This window comes from Varroa destructor, unplaced genomic scaffold, assembly GCF_002443255.2.
Source record: "Varroa destructor unplaced genomic scaffold, Vdes_3.0 BEIS01000001.1, whole genome shotgun sequence".
Classification (NCBI taxonomy): domain Eukaryota; kingdom Metazoa; phylum Arthropoda; class Arachnida; order Mesostigmata; family Varroidae; genus Varroa; species Varroa destructor.
Genome location: NW_019211454.1, coordinates 71,096,691 through 71,113,060, shown reverse-complemented (window position 1 = coordinate 71,113,060; position 16,370 = coordinate 71,096,691). Strand labels below are relative to the sequence as shown.

General features: G+C 42.2%; 1 protein-coding gene across 2 annotated transcripts in view; it reads left to right on the top strand.

Annotated features, from left to right (window-relative positions):
- LOC111255584 (netrin receptor UNC5B-like) overlaps window positions 1-16,370 on the top strand; it is a 44,561-nt gene that overhangs the window by 1,358 nt on the left and 26,833 nt on the right. The window lies entirely within an intron of this gene.

Genomic DNA, 16,370 nt, shown 5'->3' with positions numbered 1-16,370 from the left:
ATTGTACCGTAAGTTCGGGCACCGTCGTGCCGCTCTTGGACTTGTGCTTGCAACAAATGACGGCTCCATGCAGCCGTACGACTTTGCGATCTACGTCTGACTGTGCCAGAGTCGTCTCCGCTAAGTTACCGCCCCTTTTCTCCTCCTACCCTGACTTCCAGTACCATAGAGGCCCAGCACGAGTTGAATCGGAAGGACGAAGGAACCAAGGGAACGTCGTCGTGAATTCTGCTATGCACTCGACCCGCGCCACCGGCTGCCATAGAATCCATCCTCGAACGTTCGATATTCGAACGTTGCCGCACGCTCGACGGGGGCATCGGCCAACGAAATGTATTGCCGCCGAGTGTTGCGAGTGATGATAAGCTGATGATACTGGCAGGGAGGATTTGGGTCCAGTGGACAGAAGGAAGCGTGGGCGGTGCAAACCTCTTTGACGATGGTGACGGCCTACAGCCGTCAAATGGATGACTTATAGAATATCTCCGATATTGAATGTAGCAGTTGACAATAACGGCGAATTCTCTTCATCTTACACAGTAAATAGGTATTTTTTAAGCTTTTCAAACGTCAAGTTTGATTTGAACATAGGCGAAGGTTCAGTAGCCTGAAAAGGCACGTTTTTGTGAATGTATTGGCTCACGGAGTTGTCATCTACGCTCAGAATTTTAAACTTAAGTTGTTCGAAAAATATTTACTCACTAAATGTGCTTTTCAATCTTATTTGTGTTGTTCCAGCATATAACATGGCGTGTGCTTAAATATTCCGTATGTTTGGGAACTACATTTTTGGTGACAGGCAAAACTTGATTGCCAAAATGTAATAGGCCCACCATGACAGTTATATTTCTTTTCTCGATTATAACCTATTCTAAGTTCCTTTGGAGCCTCTATATATTCATTCTTTGTAAACTACATTTAGGTAGAATCTGCTGTGTATACGTATTTTTGGATATGATTATTTCAGCCCATACGACTTTTCAGTAGACACACGGGTCGGAATACACGCGACGTTTTCAACACTTTTAAAATTCTTTCTTATGATGACAATGTATTGTTCTTCATAATATTAATTGTAAGAATTGCGAGCATGGACGGCACAGCCTTGTTATTTGCATAGACTACGACAATAGTGACGGTCACGTTTTTGACGTTGGTTGTCATCGATATATTTGTTTGTGCGTCTCACTATGCCGTTGCTCCATTCGAGTCTATAATCGTTTGCAATCTTGACAAGGAAGGTACTGATTGGTGAACAGAGTTGTGTCGAACATGAACCAAAACAGAGACTGACAAATATCACTGAGCATTCTTAGGTCGAACTCGTACCCATTATTACCTCCTGGACATTTTATTTCGCTCATCAAGTTACTATTGTATCAGTAGGCCCTGTAATGAACTTAAGTACACGACTTCACGATGAATTTCTATAACAAGTATAAGTGATTTTCTGCCACGTTGGACACATAGCCATCAAAATGGCCTGAACCCTTTGCCAATGCTCTTGAAGTCAGTCACATTTATGAGAAGGTTAGAGTACCACTAACTATTGAAAACGCTTGACGGCAGACTTGGAACGCAGAAGCCGGTCGAAACATAGAGGCAGAATGGCCTGGGAGGATGCGATGCGGAGTATTGACAAGGGGCTGAGGATCATAGTGCTTTGTCTCAGCCATTAAGTCTTCTTTGTAGTCTATCTATATGGGCGTAATGGCCGAGAGCTCTCTATAAGAAGGGGTCTTTTTCTCCACTTCCCTCATATAAGCCTTCATCGCAAAGACCATATGAAAATCATAATCATAATCAGCTAGTCCTAGGCGCTCGGATGCAAGAGTGATCCTGCTATCATAAAGGCTTCCCTGTAAGCTCCATCTATAAACCTCATGCACTGCTGCTTCATAATGCAGGACAATGACATAGTAAACAAAGCAACTATTTGGTAGGGAGGGCGAACGGACAAGCGCGTGGTTACTGTGCCGCTTGCCTATAGGTTTAGGACAAGAACAGGCAGAGCGTGATTACACGATAATACACTGATCGGTGGACACCTCCTGCTTCACGCCTTGTATGAATATTAACTGTGGTATCGACTGACGGAGATTTCATCCAAACTTAAGATATATTCGTGCGTGCATAGGAAAATATACAGAACGGCCGAACAGATAGGCGTAAACGTATTGCACGGTATATATATGTTTTTAGTGATGAATAGTTAGTATTATGCTACATTTATACGTATGCATATAAATACACATAAAACGGGGGAACAAGGAGCCGCAAAAGTCGCCTAATCATTTGAACGGTTATGTTATACACTGACATATTTTCAGCGTATCTGTTTCTAATGCCATATATTTATGCACAGAGAGAGCTATTGTTGATAATTTTGCCATAGAATACAACTTAGTATCAACACTCGGTAAAGCGTACATTCTATCGTGCCTGGACTAAAATTATCAACGGTTTCATGATTACACCCCAATTTTATGTCCTTATGGTTTATCCGTGTGCGGTATTCTGCGCGATGCTATTGCCAAGACGTTATGTCATCTATCTCCTAAAAATACATTGGTCTAGTGATGATCATACAAGGTATCGATGTCCAAAGGGCCCTCCAGGATTCTCTCGCAGGCATCAAGACGACACGTAAAAAGAATTTACTGCTCAGGTCAGATTATTGTGAGCGGACGCATGTAAAATAATCAAGTGAGTGAGCCTGTGGGGTTCTCGCAGCAGTGGCGGCCGGTGATGCATTACGTGTCTGCGTACCCCCCACATAAAAGGTAAATACAGGCTAGATCCAGATGAAAATGAAAACTGCTATCCTTATGAACGAATGCCATAATTATGCAAACAGTACAGCATATTTGCATGATGAGTGGCGGACCGTATGCTAAAATTATAGCTCTGATTGGTACTTGAAAATAAAACGTGTCTCTGAAGTATCGTACGAGCTTACTAGCGAGTACGCAGCTCTATCTTTGCTCAAAGAAATAGTCGATAACTAGCTTATTGATGTACAAAAGTTGTAAGTTATTCAACCATATAAATGACATGATAATATTAGTTATTAGTTTTTGGTGAATTAGATGTATAGCTGAAGGATTTAGGTAAATCTTCTCTACTAGCTGGAAAGCTATGTACACGGTCGTATATGGATCCTCTCCCGCATTTCAGCTGTTTCGTCGTTAAAGACGCGAGCATAATTAAACATATTAACAGTATTCAAATAAAGTTCATCCGCTCTCTGTTAGTATTACACTGGTCGTTGGATGGTAAAATTGAATTTGTTGTCCAGGTTACTTAGATTATGTACTCCCTTACGATAGGTTGAAACTGTATTCTTTGCCGAGTTGGGCTCAGAAAAGACACTTTTGATTATCCTACTCTATATATTATATAATCCGATTAAAATTAATCACATTAGTTTTATCCTGCTCATTGCACTCATTCGTTGTCGCCAAACCGGGTCTTTTGCCCTGGTTTATAAGAACCAACGAAAATTTTGATTAGTTAACTTGAAGCTATGAATCTTTTTAACGGCAAAGCCACGTCCGCGCCCATGTAATAGTTGACATTGCTGCTTATTAACTTACGCTTTGCAGACAGATTGTAGAAATTACCATGTATAGCTTACAATATATATAATATGTCAGAAAACATTCATGGGTCGAACGGGCTCTATGCGTTTTTACGTAGCTTAGTTGGGTCGTCATAGAGATGTCAACATTGTTCTGTATCCTCAACCCTCACAAATGTGCTTTAGAAGCGATCGCTTCATTCAGCCGGCTAAAAGTACGACATACGTGTCAATATGAACAAGATCCGAATAAAGTGGCTTCTGTTGATTAGAAAACTTACCTTGTACACTTTTGTATTAAAAAAAGATGTGGTAAAAATAGGGCGCTCGAGTGAATCGTGCCATCGTCTATAAAGTATCGGTATCCAAATTCATGTGTATAATCTATTTGTATCTGCTTTCTCGTTGCAGTTACACTATGTCACAACGAGAAACAACGTAATATCTTTAATTTATTTTACTACTCTGCCTAATATGGAATGCAGGTTCCGTGAATTTGAGCCTACGTATATATGCTTGATCGGGCACTGGCTGAATTTATATTCGTCTCTCTTACGACGCAGTTGGTGTTCCCTCGAAGACATCGTTCCTCACCTTCATAGAAAATTTTTTATTAAACTTAGCCGATAGAAATCATAGTCAAACGCTGGGTCCATCTGATTGATGAACAAAAATCTGTTGTTTGGGAGCGACGTCGAAACGACACCGCATGTGTGAAACATCGGCGACTGCCGAGGACATTGACGTGCCTTCTTGTTCCTAAAGCCTTCATAGATATGCTGCTTTTAGTCTTGCAGCTAAGTGGTCCTCTACAATCACATTCACAACACTAATGGCCTAACTAGTAGGTAGACAGTGACTGCGCGTGCAGATTGTATAATTACTATCATACGATGTGACAACGTCTATACAAGCCGTTATATACTTGAGATAGGACCCAAAAGCTACACTCAAAAGAAAAAACCTATTATGATCTATAAATAAAATGCTGGATATTTATCTACCAAATCTTTGTTAAAATTGATTCCGGTGTAATCGTTGCTTTTTGGTGCGCATCTTCGCAGCCCTGCAGTCCATGCTAGTATATCCTCGAGTGCGAAATGGTTGATGTGTGTATGCCCATATCCTTGGCCCTTATTTTATTGGCCCCGCACAGCGTTAACAGTAAGAGCAGAAGCAGCCTACTGTTAACGCTCACTGAAACGAAAGATGATGTGTCGAAGACCAGGAAGACCAAGCAAATCAGGTCACAGCGATTGAGAGCTCAAACCATCCCTTCTTCTCTCGTTGCCAGCAGCATTCACGCAGTTTCTTCTTTGTGCGCTACCCTTTGCCATCCTTCTCTCGTTATTACAACTGCAACTCTTTCTCGCATCCCTTGCATCTTTTTCCTTTTTTAATTCCTTTTCCTGGTTCATCGCCTATTTCTTGGTTCCTTTACTTCTCCACCTTGAAGTTAAGCCGCTCTGCGCAAATCGACCTATGGTAGAAGGTAGAAGTGATGTTTTCTTCACTAGTTTGGTTCAACGTTTGGTTTCATAGTGCTTTCTTCAAGCAGCGGCTGCTGTTCTATTCTACCGTCATTACCTCTTTCCCTTCGTCTCTGTGTGCCTGCCTTGGAAAGGGCGCTGAGCGTTGAGACGTTATCCTGCCAGTCAGTAGCATGTCAGTTAGCGTGTGATTCTACCCGCCCTCCCTGCCACCTACTTCGCACTGTGTTCTGCATTTGCTCTCTTCCGAAACGGTAGCGGCGGGCGCGGCAAGAAGCTGCAGTCGCTGGGAAAAAGGATGGCAAGAAGAAAGAGAAGGAGAGACGCTTCAAGGAAAGTTAGTGGAACAGGGAGGCGTTTCTTCGGCAGTGCAGAGTGAGCAATAGGGGATAAGCTTCTTTCGCGCGCAGCACTCGATCCTTTTTTTGCAAAAACAGCCGTCTGCTTCTTTCATTCGTGCCGTTCAACTTGGCACACAACTGAACTGACGGCGCTCTTACAATTTCTCGCAAGTGACCCAACGAGGAAGCAAGCAACGCCGAAATGGCAAGAACCTACTAGTGGTGCTGCTGTTCCTGCTGCCAATAGGAGCGCTCCAAAGGTGGCCAAGTGGCTGACCGCCAATCGGCCAGCCAGCCAGATGGACAGACAGACAAGCAGGCCGCCACACAGTCGCTCTAAGCCTGGAGCAATGAGAAGTGAAGACAGTCGCCTCTAGTTGAATGGAATCTGAAGGAAGAGGGGCAAGAAAGGAGAAGCAGGAGAGCAAAGAAACCAAAAGAAAACAAAGATTTATTCTCAAAACGTGACTTCACTTCTGATGGGCGACATTTTTTCTTCGGTTTCACTAGCTAGCGTTAGTGCTGCTATTCCTGTCTTTCTATCTCTTTTTTGGCTCTCGCGACCACACAGGAAGCCCGACCCCTTATTATAGCAGCAGCCAATTTCAGCTGCAACGGTTTCCCGCTCGAGCTAGCCGTTGGAAATACAGAATCGACTCTAGCTGCCCTTAGGGTCTTGGAACGTAGTGAACAATCTACTTAGAGATTACGGCAAACGTGCCACCAGGATGGCTCTGCACCGCCGTCCAGCGACATCGACGATGCCCCATAGAACTCAACATTGTGGTCGCACTTCGTCTCCTGAAAGCCCGACAAACGCGCTAGGTCGTGTTCCCGACCGTCGAATGTACGTTGATCACTCTTCTTACTCCAAGATGGTGAACGGGCTATGATTCTGAGCAGGGTAAGCTGAATGACCCGTGATAAAGTTACGGCCTATAATGGTAGTACTGGATCGGTTAGCTTTCTAGAAGAAACAAATGACAACCGATCAGCAAATTGTAAATTTGCTTGAAGCCAGTCTTCTCCGAATGGCTCAGCTCGATGCGGTCAAGCTTGCTAAATAATAAGTGGAAAACATTTAGGCACTTTTGCAGAATATGAATAATCTATGACGGTAAAAAGTTATCTGCTAATTTTCTAACGTTATAAAAATACTCGGGAATGTTGTTCCGTAAGCGTCTTCCTGCGCGATTAATGTTGAAGATTTCCAGTAAATCACTTTCGGTTTTATGTCCGATAGTTTCAAGAAAGTGCTTCATTACTGTAGACGGCTACATGTATACATATACGATCAGTTATTTCCTTTGTATATTCTGCTCAATTTATATGAAACAGAAGCGTCTTTTCGTATGTTGTCTATTAAATGAAACAATGAACGAATGCTTTTAAAACGCATAAATTTATTGTAACCGGAATATAATTTTTACAATGAATAGTAGAAGTTTGATATTGTGCCTACAAGAGTTGTATACCTAGTGCATTTTAAGTTATATCATCGTTTTACGAACTTACGAACTGCTTATATACTTTGGTGTTTACGTAGACTCCTTAGGAGTAGGGATACAGTGTGTTATTAGCCTTTAGGTACACCGTTGAGCAACATTGTTCATTATTAATAGCGCCAAGCCTACGTATCAGAAAGTAAGAGACAATCACATTGCATAAGAAGTGTGTGAGCTGTACAACAAAGCCTATTATGACTGCCAGGCCATTGGCCCGTTGCTTTACTGGAAAAGATTACACTGAAATAAAAATTATACATATATTGTATAATACATTCACCGATCTGTACAATCGACGCATAGACTGTACGTCTAAACGCACAAGTAAATTATATTTTTCGACCAAACGATGGATGATTGCAATGTGCAGCCCGACAGAAGTTTGCTTGCCTGTGGGCTATCTGACGGACATAATTATATAGTACAAAACACATAAGCTATGTAATATCAGTGTCGTTTCAATATTAGCAAAAATGAATGCACATTTTTCATCGTTTTGGAGGTAAATTACTCAAGGACTGCTTGGGTACTGCGCACTTACCAGAACAGAATTATAATAATAATAATATTTGCCGTCAGCTTAATATTTAGAAAAAAAAAGCGTACATGGAAAAGCAGAGGATGGCATAAAAGTTATGTGTGTCCGCTAGCTACCATCGAGTCTGAAATCCTAAACTCTTTTCTAAAGAAGAGTTAAAAGGTAGCTGCCGGAGATTGACGTACTTGCGGTTTGAGGGTCGTCGGCGTTGGAGTCCTTTGGTGCAAGGCATGTTTCGAATCGAGGGGTAATTGGTTCAATTTGGATGTAAATCAGTACTCGCCCCTGCGTTCCCGGTTCTTTTCTACTACCGCACCTCACTATAGCTCTCCTGCATTCTCTTCTTCAAAAGCGGAGTGGAGTATATGGCCAGAAGGCAATTGAAGCGGGAATGGAGGAGGCAGCATGGAAATGGGGCATCGGAAAAAGAGTGCTAGGATGCCCTCAAGGATTTGGCCACCAGAGCCGCGCTATGTAGCTTTATGCTACTAGCGTTCAGAACAAAGGCGGAGGGCTTGAATCAAGTAAAAGGACAGCACTAGCTGCGGCAAGGACTGCTGTATCTAGGATACCGGCTCTCGGTGCTATCCGCGAAATATAAGCCAGGAAATACTCGGCGGCAGCTTCTGTTGTGCTTACCCTTTCGCGAACCAGGCTTTTCGCCGCGCATATTCTCCAATATGCACATAGGTGAAACTGAGTGTAACGATACTGGCATAGGATACTCTTTCTTCCTCGACGCTATTTATGCAGTGGTACAGAGATATACTATCGTTGAGAGAGGTTTGGCAAGCAGCTTCGTATCTCATCCCTCATGGAAGGCTGCTCCGCGAATATTTGCCCTGAGGCAAAAGGCAGCGACGGTCGGTCCTGAGCAGAACTAAATGACGAGACCAGGCTACAGGCTAGGTTATGGTGGAATCGGCACCCGCGTCAAGTTCCATTCAATCAAACAATGCGTCATTCGCTCATGAAGGCTTGAAACAAGAGACAAATAGACGAAATAGGCACCAGTGGTAGCGAAGGTGGTAAAAGCTATTTTTCAAGCGCATAACAGCTGGTAATAGCCTTAATTCATGTCTTTTGAGTATGTTACCACAACTAACAAGTATGCTGCCAACCTGGTACAAATAGCAAAAATGATTACAACATATTAATAATATGGAAAATAAGGAATGAAGATAAACTAAGGTACTAAAATAGATAAGGTATTGTTAATAGCTGCTTATATGGTTGCTATGCCGTTTTATAGGTCTGTTGGAAAAACTCCAAAGAAGTTCAGTAATATCCACTCTAGTTACACTCTGATAGGGACCAGTTCTTGATACTGTTGACCCATTTCGAAATGGGTCAATCTGAAACCTAGGGTAAATAACTTAAAGCGCTATATATTAAAAAAGATACAGTTTTTACAGATATGTAAGTCACATCAGAAATACGCATGACGCTGTATAATTCTACTAATTTATAACGCGATAAAAGGATATGTATATTCCAAGGCTAGTTGTTAATTTACCGCTCAGCTACTGACGTACCGTATGAATACAGAAAAAAAGCACGAAATGTGAATTCTACTGGCTGTGTCCAAGAAAAAGTAATTAGGAATTGACTCTCGCAGACCTTATGAGAATAATAACAAAAATAGCATATAACGGTTTGTATCTCGATTTGCACCCCCTAGAAACTCTCGCGAAGTCCTGGGAAAAGTCCGACGAGTTCTGGGAAGCGTTTCCGGCGTACTTTTGCGGTAATCAAAGAACGTCTAAACTGGTTGCTACCGTACCGCATCGTCTAATATACTACAACATCCTTTCTAATTCAGCCACGCGAATACTGCCTATTTTCCCTCGAAATTGAGAGCGGCTGCCACTTCATCGGATGTAATGTAAATGCACACACGAATGTTGCCACCTATGTGCATACGAAACACGTCTAGAGACCATACACCTACTAATAATTAGTGTACATTCAGGTACTAAAGTTAGTTCCGTTATTCTTACTCACATAGAGTTGCTTCATTGCTCAGATTTGCGGAAACAGGCATCGTGCCTTGGCTTATCTGTCAAAAGGGAATCACAGCCGATTAAATCGCGCCTTATTTACGCCAGACACAGTCTTCAAAAAGTGCATTTACGTTTTCCATTTCCTATACCATTCCCTATATACACGAAAGGATGTGGATCTGGTTTACTTATTGGCGCAGAAACCCGGCCAGGAAAATATAGTTTCTCTCTTTCTGCTTGACTTTTCACGGTGTTTGGCGCCTAATTTGACGCGGAGAGGGTTCATCTCTGATGTGTCTGCTGGCACTTCTGTTGCTGTCAAGCGGCGAGCAAGAAGCGATGGCGACTTTGCATCACGCGATGGCTTAAAAAGTCGTTGCAAGCCTAGAGGAAGTATTTTTTAGCATTTTTAGAATATCGTTTTGTCTGAAACATTGCTGTTCCACTATGTACAGCAAATGTGAAGTCCTTTACCTAACAACGGGGCAAATATTAAACGGCATAAAAATCGCTACAGCCTATTATTTGCCTTCGACATGCTTGATGATTGGGCCGCTTCGATCGAAATGCCCCATAGAGATCGCAATGGCTTTTGCCGACTGATAAGAAGTGAGATCGAACGATAGCGTTAGCTACCTGTTTATAACGAAAGAGCTATGCGGTTCAGAAAAAAGAGCTGTGCTACTGGAATCCGTTGAATCGATTCAACTTCCCCTCGTTTCGCCCTGAACCTCGTTGTTAGGACAAAGGCTTTCTGATAGGTCACTGCGACAGCCAACTGTCTAGGCTATACATTTTAGCAGTAGAATATATAATAACAAGAACTGACTCATTTCGCAATCATTGGCGGAATGACTGTAGTAACATCTATACGAAGCTCAACAGACCCAGATAATTTCAGACAAATTTCAAACAGCTAAATACCTGTGTATGTGCCCAAAGAGGGTTGCAATCAAAAAACTTTTCAGGATCGCACTTGGGCTGAATATCGAGCATTGATTCGACAATAATAGTGGAATGACAAAAAACATATTGAGTTTCGAATGTGAATCAGCGGTGTTCGCTAAGGACAGGCTAGTAAACCCCTATAGGGCCAATAACGCTAATATATGTCAGGATCTTCATAAATACCATGCAAGCCGTATATAGGCCAACGCAAAATGAGACTGTATGTCCCACTAGCAACGCGCTTTGACGCATCCCTAGCGCCATGAGAAATAGGCCTCGAGGAGCGAGTAGATTACAAGGTTGCCATCGCACAATAGTCTTAATATCATTACTCCCCAAAGGTTACGGGAAATTGCTTAGAATTACTGGCAGGCTTAGAAAAGCAAGCTCGAGTTATCTTTTTAAGTGTACCTTGATATTTAGAGAAAGCATTCGTGATCACCAAAGAATTATAATACCTACATTATGAAGGTTAGCAAACATGTTCTAAGTTCAACTTGAAGGCCCTTCAAATACGCCCGAATGCCCAACTCTAGCATTCGTCAACTGTTATATGTTAACGCCAAACGATAACGGTGCCTTTCCCATTAACTGTGAAGTTCAAACTTTCATCGTTGATTTTGCTTTTGAACAGACGTGCCGCTTGTCCGATATTGCTTTAAAAAAGTAATATAATGTTATGATGACTGCAATTAAATTTAAAAAAAATTACGTACAATTTTTTGGGCGACGCCTCTTTAGAACTATCTCAATTGTAAATCTTAGCCTCTGAAATAAACTTCAATATACAGTAACACCATGTATCGGAAACGCAGTTTTTTGTAAGTATTTATAGAAGCGTCATGTTCTGAGAAAAACCGGAAATGCTTTTTTTCGTGAGCTTTCGTCTAGCACAATTAGGTTCCCAAACCTAACTATTCTGTGATACTTGTATGACTTCACCTGTCCACGCTAACCTTGAAACGTCAGGACAAAGTTCAATAAAGACAGGATTCACTCTGTGCCCGCCAGCTGAGCATAGAAACCCGGGGAGCTATGTCTTTTGAAGTTAACATGCTTCTAGAATGGAATCGGAGCTGGACAAGAACTGTTACAGAGCCCTTTGGCTCTTAGCACGAAACCACAATTTATCTACGTCTGATTTCAAACCTAGCCCATCTCTAAGTGTAGTGATCAGACATGCTACCACTACAGAATCGCAGGAAGAACAGATAAGATTTCAGACAGGGACAATATATTTTGCTGGAAAAACAGGGCTTGAAAGAGATCGCTTCGATAAAGGAGTGTAACAGGGTAAGTGAATGTATAGCAGAGCTGATCTGCGGAAGATTCCGCAAGACTGGGCGAAACATATACTGGACATTTTTGGAGAGCATCCTTACTGGGCGGTCAGGCAAGGCCGGACCGCCTGCTGGTTAGTTAGGCGTATTCCGGAACGTTGTTAGGTGATTAAGAATAGGATTCATTAAGATTAACCCATAGGGCTTATTGTATTTCACGCAATGTTCGTTTATAGTCCTGAGGTAAATATGGATTCCAGTACGCATTACAGAAGCGCACATTAAATATCGCTTTTTCGGCATCATGTTATGCATTGTCTTAGGAGTCTGACGCAATATGTAGTACACCCTTCGAACAAGACCCGTGTATTCCGATGCAGAACAGATGATAGTAGAGCGAAATGCGACTGTATTCAAATAAGCAAGTTGATGAATAGTATTCCAGTTTTTGAGGTTTTAGGTGGAACGAGAAGTTAGGACATAGCTACGGAACTCTCCTTCCATTTCGAACGTGTCATAGTATCTTCGCCCACTTTTTTCCCTTTAACTTACCCACCATACGTTTACCGTGCTGCATATTCATATACCTAATTTCGCCCGCTGTATTCATTGCATTTAAATGCCTATTTTTGACAATTGCTAGCATTTGTGTGCTGACCTTTAAAAATCTTAAAATTCTATACTACTTTATACTCGTTGAAAGCAAATAAAGAATAATGTGCTTCGTGCAGTAGACTAGCAATTCAATAAGGTTTGCCTATTTGGACCTACAACGATCGGAGAACGTTGTTCTTCGTGTACTCTTGGTTGTAGTGCCTGCATGCCGACGTTCTAGTAAGGGCGGAATTTTCGTGTTCCCTCGCCGGTACCCTAGAACAACGTAGCGCTACGTTGGCTACGGTGGTTCACCCGACTGTGGGAACATTTGCAGCCGCCTTTTGGCCGTCAGCCAACGGGCTTTCCTAAAAAGGGATTTAGTGCTTTTATCTACCACTAAATATACCAAACCCTACGAGTCGACCAAACCTGTGGAACAACAGGGTTTCTCGTGTCCCCAAACGCATCGCCAAACTGAAACGCCTGGTATAGTCTCTGTACGCAGTTGGCGAGGAAGTTTAACAAGAAGAGGGCAATGGGAACGCACTCTGCGTTCGTGCCAAAACGCGCTCGTCAATGCATTTTGGTTGATCGCGAATGGCTAAGACAGGACGAAAACCACGTGTTGAATCGAATATCTCTCTTCTGCAATGTGTGTGTGTGCCAACATGTACGTCACGTATGTACCTATTTGGAAAAATGAGGCAAAAAAACGAGCATTTGCGATCCGACAAACAAAGGGAACGCTTCAACCTGCCGACTACACGATGTAGCCAGTTGCGGCGAGCACGTACAATGTGTATGTGACCTAGGATACGTGCGGAAATAGCAGTGGTAGATGACACAGATCTATTGGGAAAACCGGTTATAATATACTGGCAGCGCAGAGTGATCAGCAAAAATATACCTATACAATCGAGAGCGAGCCGCAATCTAGCAACCTAACACAGAAGACCCTACATGGTGTCAAATAAGTTCATAGATAACGGTCAACATAATTTTTTAGTTTACTATGTTTGCAGCTATTTCCATGAGCAAAATTATAAATACATGTATGTGTACGTTCATTACTAACTTCATTTAAGCACGATGGATAGATATAAAACCGCACAGCAACTAATTAACTTGCACTCAAAAAATCCATAGGCCGTCACTAGAGGGCTACGAAGATGTGTCAAGTGGATCGGTTTGGTGGGAGCTTACATAGAGGTTCGTGCGGTAGTTAACAGTCGGTGGGTGTGGTACATTCGCGTCGACGAGTACCAGCGACCGCACGAGGCATCTGGATTAAAGGGGGAACGGGATGGCTAAAAGCGATTCGTGGTTTGCTCGTCTCGACTTCAGCTTCCCGCTCCGTTTCCCCGTTTGCCAAAGAGGAATAGCCGCGGAATGAACACATGGCTCACTGTCGGTGTATGCAGAACATACAGCTGCACAGACGATGACTGGCCTGGGGAACGAGGTTTGGCTATGGCAAGGAGCCGTGCACTCCTGTGACCGTGGGTGTGTGTCTGGGAAGGCGGCAGTGAATGGCTGCCTGACTTCGGGCAGTGGCTAATCGTTAAGTTAATCAACGTAATCAGATAGCACTCTCTCAATTAGTTTGCACTGTTCTGTTTCCTCGGCGTATATCGGCCACAAAGGCAACTGAGCCCCTGAAGAGAACCTTGTGGCGGAGCCCTATTCCCTTCACAACCCTCCGTGTGTGTGTTGCCGTGTACTATATTGCTTCTCCTCTCTCTTTGTCGTTCTCTAGTCGATGAGCGTCCGCGTCTCACCACTTTGGTATGAGAGTCAAGATAAGTAGGCGGTAGACCGACTTAGTCCTTCCGGCGCTCACCTCCTCAACCCAATTGACGGCAACTGGTAGCCTCTTTGACGTCCGTCCGTAAGGCTGCTGTGTTCCTCAGTCTGTCCGCTTTGGGTTTCGTCCAACTCTAGTGGCAGAGCAGTCACAGCGCTATAAATACGATACTTGCATCGCACTACTTGACAAATTATAAATTGCAGAATCGACGCTGAGCAAATGGACTGAGCTGTAGACTGTGACCTCCAGCTATGTACGCTTCTCTGTTTGATTGTACTTTTTCTATAGTAAGTATATTGACGTACGATGGTACGCGCCAACAATGACTGAGCATTAGCAGTGATGAATTAACATTTTGTACGAAGACCCACTAGCTTGGTTAATAAACGCCACTTTATGTATCGATTCATAGTTCTCAGACGTGTGTCCATATCATTTGCGATGCACTGTGTCTCTCAAAGTCACAAAAATTGACATACTGATTGTACCCCCTCGCTCCGAGGTAAATACTGGTAACCGAAAGCAAAGGGATCATGAAAAAGACTCCTACGTTTCGCAGCGTGCCTTTCCTGAGGACAAAAAACGGCAAACTACCTGTTACAATAAGCTCTATGCACGGATGCGTTCAATCCTTTAAAATAACCTTGATGATATCATACAGGAAGCCAAACTACCTCAACCTCAGTTATTTCTATAAAGGCTGGTTAATACGGTTTGTTTTTTTTGGGACGTATTCTGGATATTTGCGTTTTACCTTTTTAATTTACACGAACGGAGAAGCATCCGTCATCTTGAAGTCAACTCGTGAACTCGTGTGTTAATTAACAGCTGCTGAAAGAAACCTCGGTCTAAGGTTTTTAATGTCGCCGCAGAAAGAATATACGCGCTCAGGTCTGCGGATGATCTTTCGTAGGCGGTGCCTGTTCGCTGTTTTTTATCCGAATCAGAGCCAGATAAATGTATTATATGATGGAAGAAGCTAGCAAGCTTCATATATCTGCCTACGTTGATTTCGTATGATTACGCACGTCTGATCCATTAATTATGTCATAAAGAATATTGAAGAGGTCAAGATGAATTCATATCGAGCATATCGAAGGTAAACTATACTACGAAAGTCTTTGTTCAGCTCAGGGTACTGTGCGGTTTATTTTCAGTGATGAGGTTATCATGTGTGAGTGCGCTAACTTCTACTTTAGCCATTTCAGCTAAAAGCGAAAACTAAGTTAACGATGGATATCCTTAACGATATGCTTATAACTTTAACGTTGACTATTTTTCTCGTCCCGTACGCCGTTATAAATTGAAAAAATAAAATAGAAAAGTACGAGGTCTTGTTGCGTTTTTATCTATGATATTTATGCTGATTACTATAGACAAGTCGTAGGTAATAAGTGTGTCGCATATTGGCACGACAAAGGACACTGGAACAAATGACATTAGAGCTTATTCCATTAGACAGGTGTTGTCGAGCCTATCCTGGTGTCACATTGGTACTGATCATCAGTTGATCTAGACCAGTCGTTTAAGCTTATCTCGTTTAGGCCGTAATTCTTCGACCTCGATCGTAAGCTTCCGCTTGTACACATTGTTTAAGCACATTAACATAGAATTGACCAGCTTATTCCTATTTTGCTTAGCTATACTTAAATCTATATGAACATAAAATACGCCTCTATCCACAGAGCTAAGAGATGCTTCTAACGGGACCCATCGACACGCGCAGATAAATGATAGAAAAATAAAACACCTATTTAAAAAATAGGTCGATATCGATACAAAGTGCTGAAAGAAAATCGGAGAGCTTTGATGTTCTGTTGTTGAGCGATTGCTCATAAAGCGCTCAGGTAACTACATTTCCTTCCATTTATAATACGGTAAGGCCGCGATCCAATGCATTCAGTGTTATAGACATCAAACAGCCCATCAAGGTGCTTTGAAACGATGTTTCAAAATGATTCGGGCTCTTACTGCCCGCATGTTCAGAAACGTACCTTTCAATACAAATCCGTACGTTCATTTAAATTAAAAAAAAAAGTAATTCAAGTAAATGAAAAGTTCATTCACTTCAGTTACTTTTGCGTTGGTAACGCGTGTCAAGGACGAAAGATTGGTGAGGTAGAAAGTATATATAATATTTATATAAAGACGATGGCGGTTTCAGATGAAAATCTATCTATGAATAGTTATCAATCAACATGATTATAAACTGACATAAGAAATTAGATTATGATTTGTGGAAGCGTTGCTTTTTAACTAATCTAAATGAGCTTTATATATA